The 14810-nt window shown below is 39.0% G+C and overlaps 1 pseudogene; it reads right to left on the reverse strand.

The window, feature by feature from the left end:
• Positions 1–958: 958 nt before the first annotated feature.
• LOC125916069 (60S ribosomal protein L9-like) lies at positions 959–14806 on the reverse strand (annotated as a pseudogene).
• Positions 14807–14810: the final 4 nt, after the last annotated feature.

Below are 14810 nucleotides of genomic sequence, written 5' to 3' on the forward strand. Positions count from 1 at the left end.
GGACAGCAATCTATTATCTACATGTTAAAAGAGTGCTGGGCTTTGGGCAAAGCTACTGGGGACCTCAAGGGGGAATTTTGGAGGACAAATGATATTCTGTTTCTTGATCTTAGGGGCTTATAGAGATGCGATCAGTTTGTGAAATTCCATTGAGCTGTGTGTTCACTTATGATCTGCACGTGTGACTTTAAAAAACTGATCGAAAAAAATAGATATAAGTAAACAGATAAGTATCATAATGTACACATATTGACAAGTTGAAATTAAAAGTAGGAAGTAACTTCAAACTGTGACTAGACTTTGAAAGCATGCTTTAATTTCTAGCTAAACCATATGGTACTGAGTACACAGTGTTCACAGAGAAAGAATGAAATTTAGAATTATTTTCTTTTTTTTTCTTTTTTTTTTAACGTTTATTTATTTTTGAGACAGAGAGAGACAGAGCATGAATGGGGGAGGGTCACAGAGAGAGGGAGACACAGAATCTGAAACAGGCTCCAGGCTCTGAGCTGTCAGCACAGAGCCCAATGTGGGGCTCGAACCCATGGACCGTGAGATCATGACCTGAGCCGAAGTCAGACACTTAACCGACCAAGCCACCCAGGCGCCCCTAGAATGATTTTCTTAAAATGCACACAGGAAAGCACATAAAACATAATAAAAAAAAAAAAAAATAGAGTGTAAGGGAAAATATAAAAAACTTGGTAAACCCAAACCCCAACATCTCCCTTAGAATATTAACATAAATAAACCAAATGTTCCTCCTAACATTTGCTTGACTATATTCAATTGGATTATTCCTAGAGCTGTAACTAAAACATGAGGATGAAAAGTTAAAAATAAATAAATAAAACCCATATTCATACACATATATAAGCATATGCAGATGTACATACATGTATATAGAATTATAAGATATTAGATTAAAAAATAAAATATTACAAATAAGTCTGGAAAATCATCCACCATCTTGCTTTTTCTGAAGCTGGACAACTGAGATCTTATTGATCAGATGCTGAGTTGTTCCTTTTTCAGAAATAGATACCATCCCAAAATTTTGTGATATCCTTGTTTTTAACAGTTGTGGCTTGCTGAATCAAAGCAGCTGGGTTTGGTACAAGTTCAATGACATTTCCTTCAAGAATTAACTTATTTTTAGGGGCTTGAGATACAGAACAAGCAACACCTGGCCTCATCCAAACCCTACAGATGTATTTTCCACCCGTGAAATTTTGAATTTTAGCAAGAGAACCATTCTCCTGAATAACCATGTTGGTGGGGAAGTGAGCATACGCAGACCTCATCTTGTTACAAAAGCCCAGTTAATGCCCTTCCTTGATAATGCACCGTACATGATGACAGATGGTACGAACAGTAGCCACTTCTTTTCTATTTCCCCACCATTTGTCGACTCAGAGCCTCCTCTTTTTCCTTTCGAGGAGACTGAGTTCTACACTGATGTGATTGAAGTCCCTTCACAGGGTTCCTCTGGGGCCCTTCTCAATAACAGTGCGTTCCTCCAGAGTGATGTGGGGTTTTTTTGTTTTTTGCTTTTTAAAATTTTTTTTTAACGTTTATTTATTTTTGAGACAGAGAGAGACAGAGCATGAACAGGGGAGGGACAGAGAGAGAGGGAGACACAGAATCCGAAACAGGCTGCAGGCTCTGAGCTGTCAGCACAGAGCCCAACGCGGGGCTCGAACTCACGGACGGTGAGATCATGACCTGAGCTGAAGTGGGACGCTTAACCGACCAAGCCACCCAGGCGCCCCTCAGAGTGATGTTTGATGTCAACATTTTCTGTCATGTCTACAGTCGGCTGAGAATGGTCTTCATTCTCTCACTAATGCAGCAAGTGGGTACTATCTATAAAAGGGAAACATCCGTTTTTAGCTTATGAGATGGGGCACCTGGGTGGCTTGGTCGGTTAAGCTACTGACTTTGGCTCAGGCGTGATCTCACCATTCATGACTTCAAACCCTGCATTGGGCCCTCTATCATCAGCATGTGAAACCTGCTTCAGATCCTCTGCCCTAAACCCCTCTCTGCCTCTGCCTGACTTCACTCTCTCTCAAAAATAAACAAACATCAAAAAAATCTAGATCATGAGACATGAAAATATTGATAACAGAGGGGTGACATCATTAAGATGGTGAAATATATGGTTCCCACTTCAGTCTGTCTTGTAATAAGCTCAACTAGCAACTATTCACATAAGACACCATTGGGCAAATCTCAGTTCTCAGGAATGAGACTGAAGCACCCCTGGACCAGAGACCCCAGACCAGAGACCAAGGACAGCATTAGAGGGGTGCCTGGCTGGCTCAGTCGGTTGAACGTCCAACTTCAGCTCAGATCGTGATCTCGCAGTTTGTGAGTTTGAGCCCTGCATCGGGCTCTGTGCTCACAGCTCAGAGCCTGGAGCCTGCTTTGAATTCTGTGTCTCCCCCTCTCTCTGCTCCTCCCCTGCTCATGCTCTGTCTCTTAATAATAAGTAAATGTTAAAAAAAAATTAATATTAAAAAAAAAAAGGACAGCATTAGAAGGGTAAGAAGAGCCATTTCACTTTGACCACAAGCACCTCCCCCAGGACAGCACAGTGCCCCACCATGAGAGACCACCTCAAACAATGATTCCTCCATCAAAAAGAGAGAGAGACCAAGGTGGGAATCCAACATTCTGCAAATGGCCGGCCTCTTCCTGGGTGGCCCACTTAGGTCTCCTATCAAGTGGATCCTTGGGGGAATCTATACTGCTGGACCATAGGGTATCATATAAGGATGGAGAAGGTGGGTAAGCCTTACAACAACCAGTGTTCAGATCTTGGAAGACTGTCAGAACAGACTGTGTTCCACCTTGTGGTGACACCCAATCAGAGATGTCAGTGACTCTGCCCACCCGCAGAGCTGAGATGGACCTACTTGGTCGAGGAGCTTTGTTAGCAGCTATGCCTGATTTGTGTCTCCAGCCAACAGGTTGAACTAGAGCATGGAAGCCATTCTATGGCCTGTCTCAGCAGGCATGCAAGTTGGAAGTCACCTCCCACTGCTGAGCATAGCGTCCAAACCTGCCCCACCATAAGTCTTCGCAGAGAACAGACTCTATGAAATGAGACTTCAAAGTGAAAAGTCCAGCCCAAACCACACACATATAACCTGAGTGGCTTTCTGGTTGACTACTAAGAACCAGACATAGAGGTCAGACATCCAAATTACAAGTGCAGGGAAGGTCTGGCACACACATGAGTTCACTTTCACATCTGGAAAACCAAAATTAGACACCTATGTGCCTGATTGCATTCTGCAATATGCTAATATTTTTACTGAGTAACACAACCATAAACGTGCCCCAGGACATTGGTTCTCAGAGTGGGTTCCATAGACAGGCACCTGACAATGTGTATGAAAGGGAACTGGGGGAGCTGTACCCCAGAACTACCAAAGTAGTAATGTGGGGACAGGCACAGCAATCTGATTTACAAGTTCACTTGGGGATTCTGACACTAATTTGAGAGCCTCTGTGGTAACAGGTAAGTTACAGGTCATCACAGGTAAATCACTGTTAGAATTGCTCTATGCTTGTGGTCATGCTAGTGTTGTCACACACACACACACACACACACACACACACACACACAAGATCCACAAGACACATTCTCGTTATTCAAAAATAACAAAAGCCTGTCTTATTTTCCTCCTCTCCCTTCAGTCAATACCCTCCTTGAGCTTCCTGAAATGACCCCAAACACACTTCTGTTCATGCTCCTGAATGAAAGCAATCCAAATTAGAGTGAATTGGAACTTATTTAAATATTTTATCAAGTGAGTTATGAAATGCATACCAGACATTAACACATGGTATATATTATCATGGGATTGAATATAGCATTCTCACTATAGATCTGTATTTGATGATTTAAACATGAGACCATAAGTAATTGCAGGCTTAAGAAGTGCTTCATCAGCACTCCATTTGTATGCAGAATAAAATCCCTATGAAGTAAGGTTAAGGAAATTGTAAATTTTAGGGACTTAAAAAAAATTTAAGTAGTTATTTATTCTTGAGAGAGAGATAGAGAGAGAGAGATAGAGCATGAGCAGGGGAGGGGCAGAGTGAGAGAGGGACACAGAATCTGAAGCAGGTTCCAGGCTCTGAGCTGTCAGCACAGAGCACAAAACGGGGCTCGAACTCACGAGCCATGATATCATGACCTGAGCCGACGCTTAACTGACTGAGCCACTCAGGGGGCCCTACAGACTTTTTGTAATAGCTAGTTTCAGTGCAAAATGTGATTGCCTTTCTGTCAGATGCTGTGATACGGTTCAGAGAAAAAGAGCCCTTCACAAACATCTTATATGTCTACCTGTGTTACACTTACATATTTCTACTTAGACTGGCCCATATGTCAAAGTTCTTGTCAATGACTTGGAGGGAGAAGAGCCTTGGGGAGGATAGCCTGCCTTGAATGAAAACAAGACTTCAAAACAAATTCCCTAGCTCAATCAGATTTACACCGCCTCCTTTGCTGCATAGAACATACTATGATGCCTGGTGGTGGTGTAGGTATCTTGGGGCCATGGGAGAGCAAATATGAGCACAACACCTGGGGGTAGACAATACAAGAGAGAAGAAATGGAAAACCCAGAGCACACCAAAGGGTGTCTGTGCCATTTTATCAGATATGAGCATCTACCTACTCACTGTATACATAACACAAAATCCACCTCTTTTCTATATATACACATCAGCCTTTTCATGGTATAGTTGACCATAAAATCGGAGGTACTGAAAAATGAATGATTAATCTTCATTTGAATCCATGTTAAATGTGAGTATAACATGCTACCAAACTTTATTCTATCAGTTTCTACAACTGATAAAAATCCTCTTTCCACTTGGGTCAGAATGGGTGAAAGGATAGCATGGGCTGTGAAACAATGTAGGGACATCTAGACTAAAAAGTGGGTGGGCTGTTTGAAACAGAAATGTTCACGGCCCATGAACAGTGAACTGCTCCCTAACTAAAAGGTGCCTTATACACAGTCCAGAGCACGGGACTAGATTCATCACAAGCTGAAAGGGGAAAGGTGGAAGTGAAAGGGGTCCCTGCCAACTGCAGATCAGCATCCTTGGAAAGTGATCCATTTATACTACATCAGACCTATACTGGGGTTTTATACCTGGGAGGCCAGTGCTTTGAGGAACTATCCACATGCCTTGCTGATTCTGATTATTCGTGTCCAGAAGACTTCTTCATCTTCAGTATGTACTCTGTCATGTGATATCTTAAAACAATGGCCATAATGTTTAAATATCCAATCTCCCCTTTCCATCCACTGCCACCCACCTGGGCCTGGGAAAGTACAGTTATCCTGCCATCCAATAACAACAGTCCTCAGAACCACCAGGGAATTCATTAAATCATGAAGAAAGGATCTGATTCCCTCAATCCCAGGAAACCACATTTTCCAAGTCCCCATCTCTGTCACATTTTTCCATTATAAGTAGCTTCCTAAGACCTTGCAGTGACCAAGAGGGGCTCCCTACCAGATCTTTCTCTGCATCTCAAGAGTTCTCCATATTTGCTTCTAGTAGGATTTATCTTCCTCTTAAAGGATACCATCATCATGTTTTATCCTTCCCCACACATCTTAGTACCAAGTGCCTGAAACAATCCTGTGACCCATTGATGGTGTTTTCCTGTTCTTCCAATGAGGTGGTGACAACATAGTATTTAAGTCCCAAGTATGGCCATACATGATCCAGTGACCAGCCATTTCCCATTGAATTAAAAAATTCCAAACTACTCCTAAGAGCCTAGAAGGGCCTACATGGCTTATATGGGAGGAGACAGCAGTGAAGATGGGGTCTCCATAACACAGGAAAGAAGGATAGCAGTGATGCCTACATCACTGGAATGGAGATGAGGACATCAAAGAACTGGAGATGATTTGGAAAGAAAACAAGTAAAGTTTATCCTTCTAAATTTAGACTCAGTAGTTCAGCCTTAGACAGGTGTCCTCTACCTAAATGAAGAATTCATGCCAATGCTTCAGCCTGGACATTTTATCTTTTACCCTGGGCTGCATCATCACTCTTAGTATTTGTTTTCTTCCTAAGTCAAGAACACCTACTAAGCACCCAGCACTGTCCCAAGTTTGGTTCCTTTAAATTAATGTTAAAATAACACATGACTCATGAAGTCTCCAAGTTTTCACCTAATCAAATTGTTCCAGTAAAGTGAATAACGTGGATGATGTCACTTCCAAGAAGGAAAAAGAACAGTAACTAAAAAAAATCTTACTTAGTATTCTGGTCCAGTTGAGAAGTAAAAGGGAGCAATTAAACCACATAGAATTAAATTACTGTGGAATTACTCCCATATTCAAATTAATTTTGGAACACAATGTCATTTCACGCAACGTATTCTTAAAATCCCTGAGCAAGTCATGAAAGCAATTCATGAACATTGGAACAAGGGAAACAGAGTAGATCCTACATGAGTAATAAGTAGGTAGACAAGACAGGATTTGCATGGGGAGATTCTCAAACCAAGATACAAGTGATTTAGGAGAAATCAATTCAATACAGTGTAGAGAAAATTATTCCCACTATGAATATATAACATTTTGCTTGCTAGGAAATCATCAATTTTGAAATCTGGAAATTACTTAATTTGATCTAATATTCCCTTTCATTCTGAAGATATAGATATACATGCATTTCTTCTTAATTTGTTCTCTTACTACAAGATATACCTTTAGCTTAATATAGCATATTATTTTCTGTGCATATCAAAACCAAAAAACTGTGTTCAGTATGCTCAGAAAAGCAACATAAGCAAAGAAAAATATAGTGTAAAGTTTTAAAAACAGTGATTGAGAATTCTGTAGATATGGCTTATAACTATATTTGCAGTGACTTTGTTCAATTAGCAGTTAAGTAGAACCAGTACTTGGTAGTCACATGGATGGTGACCCATGGTTCAATAAAAGAAAACAAAGAAATTTAAATACAGGAAGTTTATTACCCTTAGATCCTGGAGGATGTACACAATATCCCTTGAGGGACAGCATGGAGAGGTTAAGGCTGAGTGCAGGTAGACAGAATGGCAGAAACTGGGGCAGATGCCTTTTTTGGGGTACATGGTTGGAGTGCTTTGGAGTTCCTGTGCTAAGTCTAGAATGCACAATTCAAATCAAAATGAGTGGAAAATGGTAAACTCTGAGAGAGTCTTCTGTAGGGGGTACACAAGGTAAATATATAGGGAGGGAGTGGACACTCATTCACAGAGGCTACTGGGGAAGTCATAGGAGGATCTTACCTTTGCTTGTGACTGTACGGACTGTTATCTATAGTGTATTTGCTACTGGGCAGAGCTAGAGTCACTTCAAAAGCCCCTGCAGGCAGTCTAGTTGTACAAGATGGATTCCAAGGCAGCAGTATGAATTGATTAGCTACAGTCTCAATAATACTTCTATATCCTTATTAAAAATATCATAATGTTCCAGCAGTCACAATAAGGAAGAAAATATATGATACATGAACATAGGGAAAATAATCTCAAGTAATGGTCAGTGTACCCACCACTCATGCAGTTGAAAATCATGTGTAATTTTGACTCCCCAATACTTAATTTTAATAGCTTTAAAAAAATAAACAAAAAATAATAATAGCAGCTTTCTGTTGACAAGAAACGTTATGAAAACCAGTCAATTATTACACCTTTATATGTTATATATGTTACATATGGTATCCCTACAATAATGGAAGCTCAAGAAAATCAGAAGCAAGAGAAAATGCATTTACAGTACTGTACTATGAATAAATCTGACTGTAAGTGGACCCACACAGTTCAAACCCATGTTGATCAAGGGTCAAGTGTACTTTGTGTTACCATCTGTTAACCTGCAACAGTCCAGGGTTTGTGTAGGTTAAAACTTCATTTATTACACATCAGTGTTAACACATTAAAATCCATCCAGTGTTATTAATGAAAATATATTAAGTTCAAATGCACTCTAAACAAACCACTGCAAAATTACTGTATGATTCTTGGTTAAAATGCCCATGACAAGCATTCAAGAACCATTCTTGTTCCTGTGATATAAGGATCTATGAGTTATACTTCCTACACTTTCAAATAATTATTCATTATTGAGTAAATGTGGATTATAATAATTTCATACCCTTTTATGGAAGAGTTAGCTATAATTTCCCCAGATATCTGAGAAAATTTTTTAAATTTCAACCACATAACTAATATTCTTGACTTGTATCAATTGCTATTATGAAAATACATCCAGATTTTAATGAACTGCCATTCTCCTTAAACAGCAACTAACACAACTATTTAAAACTCAAAATGTTTTTCTGTCTTACTTTATTTCAAGTAATAATGCCCTGAACCCTTACTTCATCATGAGTTGTATCCCTCTTAGACATCAAACACAAACAGCATCTCCAAGTAGATTTTCTTCATACATTGTACACTACAGTCTCAATCTTCCATGGAAAAGTAGGTATGAATGAATTCCCCATCATAAAAGAGCCACTCATGTCTGTGAGACAACAATCAAATCATTTTGCACGCACACAAATAAAGGCATTGCATGACATGATTTAAGGGTGAAATTAATAGTATTTGTCATGCAAAAAAAAATCTCAAACATGGTCAATAGAAAAAAAAAAAAAAAGAGACACACTGAAATTATTCCCCTCCAGACATCCATCTTTCCTTTAGACTTTCAGGCACATTAACAAATACAGTTGATCATTGAGTAAGATGGGTTTGAGCAGTGTGGGTCCAAGTAGATTTATTTTTTGACAAACACGTTGCAGTACTATAAATGTTTCCTCTCTGTTATGATTTCCTTAATCTTTTGTTTTTTCAAGCTTACTTAATTATAACAATACCATTTATAATACAGACAACAAAGAATGAGATGATTGACTGTTAATATTCTAGGTAAGACTTCTAGTCAACGATAGGCTATTTCTGTGGAAAACCAAGTATGGTTTTAATTTGGGGGACTCAAAAGTTACAGTAAGATTCTCAGGTGTGGTGGGGTCATACCCCCAATGCCTACATTCTCCAAGGTGAAAATGTAATTCATATTAGAGTTTTATATTCAGATTTTTCTCTATAATAAATGCTCTGATTTAGAATAGTGTCTGAAAAATGATATTGACCTATTGCTTTCTGCTGTGAAACCTCTCATTTTATTTAGATTTTGTTTTCCATTACATACTCTGCCAATTGTTTACAACTTTCATGTTTTTACCTGTTATAAAGACTCTTTTTTCCCTGAAGCATGTATTAAAAACAAAGGTCTTTCATCAACCATTACATTTATAGGGCTTCCCACCATTATGATTTCTCTGATGTTGAGTTAAGTGTTTGAAGCCAGATAAAGACATGACCATCATTCTTGTCATATGTAAGTTATCTCCCCAAGAGATACTGCCTCACGTTGGATATTTTTGGTTATGAATTAAATGCTTTACCATATTCTTTACATTTGTAGGGTTTCTTTCAGTATGCACACTACGATGTTCAGAAAGTTTATAGTTCTGCTTAAGGGCATTGTCACATTTTTGTAAACATTTTTCAGCCTTCTCTCCATAACATATTACCTAATTTTGATGTTTTGAGTGGTAAATGTTTTGCCACATTGTTTACATTTGTAAGATTTATTTCCATTATTAAATCTTTATTGTTGAGTGAGTTTTGAAGACTAGTTAAAAGGTTTGCCAGAGTTACTACATTTGTAAGTCTTCTGCCCAGTAAAGATACAATAATGTACAATAAGATTTGAGCTTTTATAAAAGACTTTCCCACATTTATTACTTTTATACTGGTTCATTGGAAACTGAGTTTTCTGATGTTTACTAGGATTTGACCCTTAACTGACATTTTTTCCCAGATTCATTGCATTAGTAAGTTTTATCTCCACTACAAATACCTCAGTAATTACGGAAGACTGAGTCCTCACTAAAGACCTTCCTAAAATCACAATACATAAAAACTTGCTCCAAATTAAGTGTCATGTGATAACTATAGAACAGTGATGTTGGGATAAAGACCTTCTGAAGTTTATCAAAATTAGACGTTAGAATGAGGAGGGATTATGTGTTGGTGGGAGAATAATGAATACTCTGAAAAGATCTTCTCAAAATCACATGTAGAATTTTTATCTTTATTCTTAAATGTCTAACTTTCAGAAATATTTCAGTGAATTACTAATCCAATCTTGTATTTGAAACGGTTTCAATGATTACTTTCGGCATGGTTTAGGTGACTTTCCAGAATTTCCAAATGTCCTTCTAGAGAATATGAAGGATTACGAAATGGATTTTGGGGGCACCTGGGTGGCTCAGTTGGTTGAGTGTCCAATTTCACCTCAGGTCATGATCTCACAGTTTGTGAGTTTGAGCCCCACATTGGGCTTTGGGCTGACAACTCAGAGCCTAGAGCCTGCTTCAGATTGTGTCTCCCTCTCTCCCTGCCCCTCCCCTGCTCACGCTGTCTCTTTCTCAAAAATAAATAAACATCTTTTTAAAAATGGATTTTGGTCCTTGGGTTCAAAGACACTTTCTGCAAATATCACTGACTTAAGGTAGTGTTTTCCCCCAAATGTTTTATACTCTTGATCTCCTCTAGCAGTAAGGATTTCCTCATGGATAATTGTCCCAGTTTGGTTATATCCATCATAATATCTGTTCTGCCCATCACTACCTCCCACCACCTTCCCAGGGATTCATTAAGTATAAATACTCAAGGCCACAGCTTCCATATTTTCCCATATCATTCTATGGAATGAATCTCCTTTGCTTGTCTGCCAACAGGCCTAGGGTGTTATGGAAAGATGCAATCAAAAGATACAAAGTAAGTTATCCCATTTGTTACACTAACATGCATGTACATTAAAATGCTAATGTGCAAAATTAATTGTTTTTTATTTTTTTTAATTTACATCCAAATTAGTTAGCATATAGTGCAACAATGATTTCAGGAGTAGATTCCTTAATGCCCCTTACCCATTTAGCCCATCCCCCCTCCCAAACCCCCTCCAGGAACCCTCTGTTTGTTCTTCATATTTATGAGTCTTTTGTGTTTTGTCTCCTTCCCTGTTTTTATATTATTTTTGCCTCCCTTCCCTTGGGTTCATCTGTTCTGTCATCTTAAAGTCGTCATATGAGTGAAGTCTTATGATATTTGTCTTTCTCTGACTACTAATCTCACTTTGCACAATACCCTCCAGTTCCATCCACGTAGTTGCAAATGGCAAGATTTCATTCTTTTTGATTGCCGAGTAATACTCCATTGTGTATATATACCACATCTTCTTTATCCGTTCATCCATCGAGGGACATTTGGGCTCTTTCCATACTTTGGCTATTGTTGATAGTGCTGCTATAAACATGGGGGTGCATGTGTCCCTTCAAAACAGCACACCTGTATCCCTTGGATAAATGCCTAGTAGTGCAATTGCTGGGTCATAGGGTAGTTCTATTTTAGTTTTTTGAGGAACCTCCATAATGTTTTCCAGAGTGGCTGCACCAGCTTGCATTCCAACAAAATTAATTTTTTTTAAGGTTTACTTATTTTTCAGAGACAGAGAGAGAGAGAGAGAGAGAGAGAGCAAGCAGGGGAGGAGCAGAGAGAGAGGGGGAGACATAGAGTCCAAAGCAGGCTCCAGCTGTCAGCACAGAGCCTGACAGGGCTCAAACCCACAAACCATGAAATCATGACCTGAGCTGAAGTTGGAAGCTTAACTGGCTGAGCCATCCAGGCACCCCACTAACGTGCAAAATTAATACTCATAACAGGACATCAGCAGAATGGAGGAATAGGAAGCAACCTGGACTTTACTCCCCCGTGGAGACAAAAATGGACCACATTACCTTTTGGAAGCTAGTTAGGAGAACATAGCACACCCAGGCAAGTACAAATGAAGAGCCACATCAAAGAGACAAGAAAAGTTTGTGACACTTACACACAACAGCTGTTCACCCTCTGTGGCATTCCATGGCAAGACTGAAAAAACGGTTACCCCTCATCAGGAGAGAAACAAGTAAATGACCTGTATATTCAGTGATCTTGCTTCTTTGCAGCTGCCTGGGGGGCTTGTTTCTGTCACACAGGACATGAAAGCAGAGGGAATGACAGCACCCTCTGGATGCACTGTGGTGGCTGCTCAAACAAAAGGTGACTGTTTGTTTAAACAATGAAAAGACTACAGAGCGAGGACACACAGAGAGAGGAAGGTATCATGGGCTCTAAAGAAGTAATTACACTTTTGTAAACTGGAAAATTACAAAATTTCAGACTTTGCAAATGCCCAGGAGATGTATGACAGGCCCCAGAATTACTATTATTTTTGTTCTCCTGTACAAAGCAAGTCCATAATCCTGGGCCCAGAGGCTTTTTATTTTTGTTTTTGTTTTTAATTCCCAAATGTCAGTAGAAGATCACAAGCCATACAAAGAAATAGAAAACTGTGTTCTAATCAGAGGAACAAAATAAATCTCTAAAACTGGCCCTAAATTAAGAAAGAACTTGGGGTGCCTGAGTGGCTCAGTTGGTTAAGTGTCCAACTTCAGCTCAGGTCATGATCTCACGGTTTGTGAGTTCAAGTCCCGTGTAGGGCTCTGTGCTGACAGCTCAGAGCCTGGAGCCTGCTTCGGATTCTGTGTGTCCCTCTCTCTGCCCCTCCCCTGCTCATGCTCTGTCTCTCAATAATAAATAAACGTTAAAAAAAATTACAAAAAAAAAAAAAAAAAAGAACCATAAGTTTCCTGACAAAGAATTCAAATAACCATCATAAAGATACTCATGGAAGGAGAGAAAACAGGTAACTAAATGATGTCAGGACAACTATGCAGGACCAAAATGTAAACCCAAAGAGACAGCAAGTATATCAACCAGAAATTGGGAGCTGAAGAGTACCATCACTGAATTTAAAAATACACTAAGGGGTGAGCAATAGACTTGATCAAGCAGAAGAAAGAATCAGACAATCTAAAGACCCTTTTTGTTATCTACTGAGAAACAAGAAAAATGTGGAAAAGGAATGAGGATAAGTGACCCATGGGACACCAACAAGTGAACCAGTATGTACATTACAGGGACCCCATAAGGAGAGGAGAGTGAAACGGGACAGAGAATTTCCATGAAGAAGTAAAGGCTGGTACTTCCCATGCATGTGGAAAAAAGAGACAAATTCAATGAGCTCAATAAATTCAAAGTAAGATAAAGGTCAACATGAACACAATGACACATTATAATTAAACTATCAAAAATCACAAGTGATAAGAGAATTTTGAAAAGCATGACAAAAGCAACTCTTCTTGTACAAGAGAGTTCCTGTAAGATTATTAGTGGGGTTCTCAGCAGACCTGATAGGAAGAAGCGCATGGGACAATGTATTCAAGTACTGAATGATCAAAAAATATCCACCGAGAATCCCTATTTGGCAAAACTGTTTTCCATGAAAGTAGAAATGAAGACTTTGCCAAGTAAAAACCTCTGCATGTTTACCAGTAGACCTGTCCTATAAATGTTCAAGGAAGTCTTAGTTAAAATAGGATTCTAAACAGTAATTAAAATGACACAACACAAAGCTCTCTGCTAAATATAAATATTTACACAATTATAGAAATCTGTAAGGTTGTAATGAAGCAGCACAACTCACTTTTATTTCTGCTACAGAATTTTTTTAAATAAAAGTATAACAATCATAAATCTAGGTAATAAAATACACAACATAAAAGACAGAACTTGTGATATCAGGAACTTAAGGTGGGTGCAGGGGTGGAGTTGATAAGTAGAAGAGTTTTGTATGCAATTGACAATATCACTTTATAATGATTTGTTATCTTTAGAATGTTTTAGTAATCTCTAAGGTAAAGTGATGAAAATACATTCAGAGGATGCAAAAGTTAATGAGAATGGTATCAAAACATGAGATGGGTAGAACAAAATTAAGGATAAAATATAATACCTAATCTTGGGAAAGAGCATAAAGATGATTCATATTTGGGTAACACACACATTGTCCAAAAACGTCCTAAGGTGAGAAATGCCATTCTGGGACAAACTACATAGGTAAAAGAGAAAGCACAATTCTGCCCCTCTCCTGCTTACACATATGTGTGCGCTCTTTTTCTCTCTCTCTCTCTCAAAATAAATAAATAAACATTTAAAAAATAAAAATAAAAAAATAGATAAATTATAGAAAGTCACATTTAAAAGGAAACCTTCTATGGAACAATAATTTTAAGGGGGAGGAGTTAAGATGGCTGAGGAGTTGGGAGACCTTAAGCTTGTCTCTTTCCTTGAACACAGCCAGATAGTTATCAAATCATTCTAAACACCGACGAAATCAATCGGAGATCTGAGAGAACAAAAACTGCAAGACTACAAGTAAAAAGTGACCACCTTTCAGCAAGTAGGAAGTTCAGAGAGTTTACCCAGGGACATACTGCTCTGGGTATGGCCCAGGGAGGGAGCCTAATATGGAGGCCACTGCAAAGTAGTATAAGCTGTGGAGCACAAAATCTGAACTTGTAGCAGTCTGCTACTGTAGGGGGAGTGCCTGACTTAAAGGTGTTCATGTGGTGAAGAGGGGCAGAATGCCAAGAGTGACAGGGTGATCTGAGGATTTCTGGGGTCTCAGGAAAGATGGGTTGTGCCAACACGCTGGGATATTTCCAGGCATGAGATGGGACTCACTCTGGCTGAGGGTGGCAAGCAGGGGTGCCGGCTTTCTGCTGTTTTGACATAAACTCTGAACAGCTGCATAGTC

The sequence above is a fragment of the Panthera uncia genome (genome assembly GCF_023721935.1).
Source record: "Panthera uncia isolate 11264 chromosome E2 unlocalized genomic scaffold, Puncia_PCG_1.0 HiC_scaffold_19, whole genome shotgun sequence".
Taxonomy (NCBI): domain Eukaryota; kingdom Metazoa; phylum Chordata; class Mammalia; order Carnivora; family Felidae; genus Panthera; species Panthera uncia.